Below are 7,549 nucleotides of genomic sequence, written 5' to 3' on the forward strand. Positions count from 1 at the left end.
TAAACATATAACTGTTGAATGTTAGTTTGTTTTAGCTCAAATAATATTAACAGATACAAATTTAGATGTTCATAGTGTATTAGTAAATGTTTAATTACCATTAAGATAATAAATACTTTTACAGTAATTTTCATTGTTAGTTCATATTACCAAAAGTAGTTAATGTTAACAAATGAAACCTTATTGTAAATTGTTCCTTATTAATGAAATAATGTTTATTATGTATTTTAAAGATTCAAATCATATAATTTATATTTATGTTACAGCGTGGCTTAGTTTCTTTGCACTTCTAGCAGGTTTTTTTTTTTTTTTGCTGTTTTAAATTTATTCTGATGTATAGATGACAGAAAATGTGTGCTGTGTGTCATGACAACAGCAATGGCTTTAACGTGGCATTTCATTTATGCAGAACCAAAGTCTACAAACTACAGTTCTTTTGGTGCCTCGCAAACACTGGTATTTCTTTCAGGAAATGCTAATCTTTACAAAGCACATCTGCAGCTCTGAACTACATATATTGTGTATTATCTTAGCATTTGTACATCAAGAGGCAAAGTTAAGGGGGAGGGGGTAGTCTTTTCCTTTTATGAAAGCCATCTGTTTGCATGGGATGCAAGCAATGAGATGTGTCTCTGGAGCCTTGGGCTCCATCGCTATGCTGTCAGGGAGTTTTGAGACACTTTGCAGAGTTTTAGGGGGTCCCTGGAGGGATGACCATTGTGGGCATTACATAGAAGAGAGTAAGGTAGTAGTTGTTGTTTCGATATGGTGTAGGATTAAGGGATCTAAAATATGGTCATGCAGAATAAGGCATTAATATGTGTTTTATAAGTGCTAATAAACAGTCAATATGCTTGTAATACTAGTAATGTGCATGCTAATAAGCAGCTAGTTAATAGTGAGAATTGGTCCTTAAAATAAAATGTTACCAATAGGATTAAAATTACAAATAAAAACATCACACACTCAACCCAGTGCTGGGTAAAATAGGGACAAACCCAGCAATTGGGGTGTTTTGGCCCAGCGGTTGGGTTCAAAACAACCCAATTGCTGGGTTTGTCCCTATTTTACCCAACACTGGGTTGTACTTAACCCAGCATTTTTTCGAGTGCACACACACACGCGGTATATTAATTATATTATATATATTTATTAAGTATATTAGCAAAAATAATCTGGAATCTGGAAAGTCTAGGTTTTTATTTACATTTATAATCAATTGAGACAGGTTCAATCTTTTATACTAAACAATATTGACAATTATTCTTCCGTGTCTTTGTGACTTTAATGAAATAATGTTCTTTGTGTATTTTAAAGATTCAGTATTTAATTTCAATTGTACAATTAATATTTAATAACTACTTATATTTTGACTTAACAAGATTTAGCTAGCCTCGTATCATGCAATTCGTCAAGAAATTATTGTCAATGACAGAAAATATCACATAGTGTGCACCTGAATTTAGTGTTGTTACTAGTGTTGTGTCTGCTCAATTGTGCTCCTTCCTGCAAAAAGATCTCTATGAAGAATTTCAGTCAGGCTTCAGGCCCCACCATAGCAATTCGGATAAGACAGAGATATTACTTATTGGACCAAAAGACAGTACGCCGAATCTCGTGGATTACAATTTGCAACTAGACGGATGCACGGTTACTTCCTCTACAGTCAAAAATCTGGGTGTTATATTAGATAGCAACTTGTCTTTTGAAAATCATATTTCCCATGTTACAAAAACGGCATTCTTCCATCTTAGAAACATTGCCAAGTTACGAAACATGATACCTGTTTCTGATGCAGAAAAGCTAGTTCATGCATTCATGACCTCTAGACTGGACTATTGTAATGCACTTCTAGGTGGTTGTCCTGCATCTTCAATAAACAAGCTACAGGTAGTCCAAAATGCAGCGGCTAGAGTCCTTACCAGGTCAAGAAAATATGATCATATTACCCCAATTTTACAGTCTCTGCACTGGCTACCTGTTAAGTTCCGTATCAGTTACAAAATATTATTACTTGCCTATAAGGCCCTTAATGGGTTAGCTCCTGCGTACCTAACTAGTCTTCTACCACGCTACAATCCATCACGCTCTCTAAGGTCGCAAAATTCTGGACTTTTGGTAGTACCTAGGATATCAAAGTCCACTAAAGGAGGTAGAGCTTTTTCGCATTTGGCTCCCAAACTCTGGAATAGCCTTCCTGATACCGTTCGGGGTTCAGACACACTCTCTCTGTTTAAATCTAGATTAAAGACACATCTCTTTGGCCAAGCATTCAAATAATGCATCTCATAATCTTTTACTGCAGTCATACTCTTTTACTGCAGTTATATCTAATCAAATGCACATTATTATTCGTTAGTTTGGGTTAAACAAATCATTTTTGCTTGGTTGGAACAGCAGCTACGCTAATTATGTTTGTATTTGTTTCTCTGTCTTTTGCCACGGGATTAACATCCCGTGGTAACTAGGATTTACACAAGCTTCAGTCTGGATCCAGAACACCTGAGAAGAGATGATGCAACTCCTCAGAGGACCTCAGATGATGCCAACCCTGAAACAACATCCAGAACTACCACATTTTGCTATAAGTTTGATTGCATCATATAATAATTGCTGTTAATATTGTTCATCGTCTGTTTTATTACGTCTTATATTGATTTTTCCGTTCTGCTGGTTCGTCTGGTCAGAGGAGAACTGGCCCCCCGACTGAGCCTGGTTTCTCCCAAGGTTTTTTCTCCATTCTGTCACCGATGGAGTTTTGGTTCCTTGCCGCTGTCGCCTCTGGCTTGCTTAGTTGGGGACACTTCATTTCCAGCGTTATCGTTGACATAATTGCAAAGATATTATTTAAACTGAGCTGGATGTTGACATCACTGAATTCAATGATGAACTGTCTTTAACTGAAAAATGAGTGTTTACTATTGTCATTTTGCATTATTGACACTATTTTCCTAATTAATGCTGTTCAGTTGCTTTGTCACAATCTGTATTGTTAAAAGCGCTATATAAATAAATGTGACTTGACTTGACTTGACTTACTCTATCTTGCTTAAAGTTGCAGTATGTAATATTGACAGCTAGCGGTTTAAATTGGTACTGCAGTCCAAATTCTAAATATTGGAGAGAGTCATTTCTCCCGTCCCCTTCAAAGTCAAGGTATCAGTATCTATATATTTTTTTATCATTTTTGAATGATACCCAGCCCTGTTTTATTTAAAGCGGCAAGTGAACTGATAATCTCTTTCATAAACATGAATGAAAATCAGAAGGTATCTTGTATCAACTGTGAAAAGACGTCAATACACACCATTTTTCAAGTTCAAGTCCACTGACGTTAATCTACTCTCCTGTCTGGTTTGTTTCTCTAACAAAAATGGCAGATTCAGCATTATGATTGGTCAGATCTCCTGTCAATCAAACTCCCTGCGAAGGGTCAATTGAGAATGGAAGGCGACGATCCTTACACTGTAAGTTGATGAGCTGGTCAGGTAGAATCTGCGATCTCTGACCCAGTTCGTTTGCTTGGTTCCATGGCTGCAATACGCTGTGTTTCCACCAACTGGTAACCCGGGATGTCAAAATACTATTGGGTAAATTGGCAGAGGGCAGAATCACATAGACCAAAATAAAAACAGACGTTCTGACACGGAACACACATTTCATTAGTAGAATATCTGGCTGAAACGGGGATAAACGAGTATGTGAAATTGTCATGTTTCCTATATATCTGCAAACATTTAATGGTATTTTTAATGCTTTAGTACAGTCAAAAAATTACATACAGAACCTTTAAAAACTTAGTGTTGCAAGTCTCTTCTAATTCTTCCCATGACATTTTGAGTTCCTTTTACATCTTTACTATGTTTCTAAGAAAGCCTTTATTTAACCGTTGTTGTTTAAAATGTGAGATTGATGGAGTTTTCACTCAGTTACGACAATGAACAAAAATAACAGTTGCTACTTAGGATACTGGCTCTTTCTTTACCAGAGAGAGAGAGAGAGAAGACGAAAGACTGACAAGGCGAAAGACATTTGCTTCCACAGCAAGGTGGAAAGCAGGTTACAGAGGAATGAGACCTGATGAGACAATGGCACATCTGACTAATATATCCAGCTACTGTGAGTTGAGGCTGCATGCTGTCAATGCAGCAGAAATCATCAAGAATACAAAGCAGTGAGTGAGTGAGTGAGTGTGTGTGTGTGTGTGTGTGTGTGTGTGTGTGTGTACAGTAAATCGCTTCAATGCTTCCCAATAATGCTGGAATGTGTGTGTGTGTCGTGGGATTAGAGTGGAAAGTATGGCTTCATGCTGTGTCTAATATGTAACAGCAGGCTGTGTCCTATTAAAGTTACTTGTTTCCAGATAATGCTGTATTGTCCTATAACTGAATCTGTTTATTATTTTCAAACATGGTCATTTTAGATAAATGTTTACATTTTCTGCATAAAACCTGCACGGTTTTTGCTAGAAGTTGCTATTATTATGCTGGGGTGTTGTGGGCGGTTGCCAGGGCATTGCTATGCAATTACTGTGTTGCTTAGTTGGTTTGTAGTGTGTTGCTATGCAGCTGTTAGGGTGTTCTATTTGCCCATTTTTGTTTCTGTTTTGACTTTGAAGCATACAGCCATATAAAACTCCATAAAATGCCTAAATATGAGCTACTGATTCTGAAAACAGCCGCAACACACACGTTTTGTCAGTACTTTTTATTTAATGTTGAAAACATCACAGAATCACGGAAGAATACAATGAACAAAAGTCAACAGATGACGACAAGTCTGATTCAGCACTTGTATTTTTAGATCACTGGCTAATTTTGGGAATGGAATGAACAAAACACCTATAACTAGACACTGTAAAGAGGCATTTGTGTCTATTATGACCCACCGGGACCTGATGTGAGATCCAGAATTCAGAGAGGTTCCGAATATCAAATTCTTTTTTGATTGGTTAAAGTTCATAGAGACTATCTCATGTTTTTGTGTTGGTGCTCGGCCATTGGCTCAAGCACCCACGGGATTGACACCTATGAGTCAGGCATTACTATGTAGTTTCTAAGTGTTCTGTGTGACTTTTAACATGTAGCAGTTGGTAGGGTGTTTGCCTAAGCTGGTTGGCTTGTTTTGGTCCCAGCTAATCTTAGATAATGAGCTCACGGAGATGAAGAAGGTAATATCAAAAGTCTTTAATCCAACAAAGGTATTCCAACAAGGGTAATCGAAACATACAGAGTATCACGAAGACATAGACTCAAATGTTTTGACTCAAGCCAGGCAAACTCAAACTGAACACACAGGACCAGACAAGGATAATTAATTAGACACACCTGAACCTAATGATGAACTCAAATCAGAAACCATAACAACTAACTTAGTGAAAACGGTGCAAACTGAAAACAAAGTCCAAACAGTGTGAAGGTGTGACAGGTTTAGGCCCTGTCTACACGAACGAGGGTATTTTCAAAACCGCAGCTTTTTCTATGCTGTTTGGCTGTTCATCCACACGCAAACGCAGCACCAGGTCACTGAAACCAAACATTTTTGAAAACACCTGCAGGGTGAAGATTTTCAAAAACTCCGGTTGCAGTGTTATTGTGTAGACAGCGAAACTGGAGATTTGGGCTTGTGACGTCGGAGCCTGCGCTGTTATCTCCGCCTACTGGAAACTTTTTCAGGCTTCTGATTGGCCAACATGGCTTTACGGTTGAGATTATATCGCCACCTGTTGGCTTGGGATGCTGTTGACAGTGCTTCATAGCATGCTTTTGCGTTTTCATGTTGACAGAGATTTTTTTTTAAAACGGAAGAAGGACAAACTCTTCTTCCTAAAAGCTTTAGCTGGTTTGACCTGACCAGCTAATACCTAAGCTAAGACCTGACCAATTAAATAAGTGGTCAAAACCCCTCTAAAACCAGCTTGCAAACCAGATATGGCCAGGCTGGACCAGTTTAGGCTGGTTTAAGCATTTCCCCCCACCCCCCAACATGGTTGGGGTAGTTAATAGGCCATTGTTATGCAATTGCTAAGGTGTTTTTCATGTCTTTTTTCAATATGGTTACTAGGGGTTTGCTGGATAGTTTCTTGGTTCTTCTAGGTGTTTGCTTTCTGACCCATGTCAAATAAGTCATGTCATGTCAATTGTCTGGGTTTTTTTGTGTGCTAATCAGTAATAGTATACTTTAATGTACAAAATGTACAAATATATGGCTCACAAGATGGAAGAGTCAAGTTTCTTATGCATAATTACTGTATATATGTGTGTGTGTTTGCATATATTTGATGGAAAGAAACACACACCAGATGGTGAATTTCAAAAGCAAGATAATTACAAAACATTGCCATGTCATTGATGCTTCTGCAGCAGAACTAAAGCAGATTCTCTCTTCTCATCCACAAATGTGCACCTCTATGATGATCCATTGGCATCTTGCTTTCAATTTTCTGTAGTTTAATGTCAGCCTTGTTCAGTCAGTGCCGCTAATAACACAAAGGGCCCGGAGCCTGCAAAGATGGAAGCTTTACTTTGATAGCCAATTAGGCCGGGCTTGCTTTCCTCATTCCATTTGTCATAAGACTCCATGAGTCAAATAAATATCCAAGGTTGGATGACACAATTAAAACCAGGTGACAGGAGATAACGAGTCTAAAGACTAAAGAAGAAAAAGTGGCGTTTGTTGTTGTTTGTAGGAAAAGCTTCATATAGCAGTGAGAAATTTTCTGTTGGTAATACATCTGTAATGTAATTCTTTAGAATAGCGGATTTGATGAGCTGTCTTATTATGCCTTGGCCATGGTTTTCTCATCATTCTACCTTTTTCTAGTGATCAAGCAGTGTTTAGCCTTTTATTGAGGCCTTTCCAACCTCGATATGAAAGAAAATAAACATCAATTTCATTGTGAACATAATGTTATGGATTTATATTATACAAATCCCACAAGACTATATCAATAAGCAGCTTAATAGTGCGCTATTAAGCTGCTTATTGAGTAGCCTTTGATGTAACGATATCCGAACCCACCAGGAAACCAATGGCAGGGTCTATCAAATGAAAGTCTGTGTAATGAGATTTCTTATTAATGAGGGTGAAATACAGTGTGGTCTGGTTGGAATAAAACCAGTATCTGGGGACCGAAGTTATCCCACAAGTCAGCTATACTATGGTAATGAGGTCTTAGAGAAACCACACTATTTAGATGTACAAAGGAGCTCTTTGATTCATTAGGAGCAGGTATGCTCTTGACAATAGATTCATGGCTTCACTGATATCTTCCGTCGGCGCAAAAGAGCCTTCTGTAATCAATTACGATTCGCTTTGTGTTGTATTGCCAAAAAGGCTCCATTCATGAGGCCATTTAAATTTTGTTTGTGCAAATATGAATGTGAATATTCATATTCACATTCATATTCATATATATATACAGTATATAACTCAAAAGATCATCAGGTTTTCACGCAAGTTCTGAAAGTTGACAAAGAGAACCAAATCAAACAAATGAGATGAAAATATATACTCTGTCATTTATTTATTCAGGAAAATTATCTAATAT

This window comes from Sinocyclocheilus grahami, unplaced genomic scaffold (assembly GCF_001515645.1).
Source record: "Sinocyclocheilus grahami isolate Dianchi unplaced genomic scaffold, SAMN03320097.WGS_v1.1 scaffold13.1, whole genome shotgun sequence".
Taxonomy (NCBI): domain Eukaryota; kingdom Metazoa; phylum Chordata; class Actinopteri; order Cypriniformes; family Cyprinidae; genus Sinocyclocheilus; species Sinocyclocheilus grahami.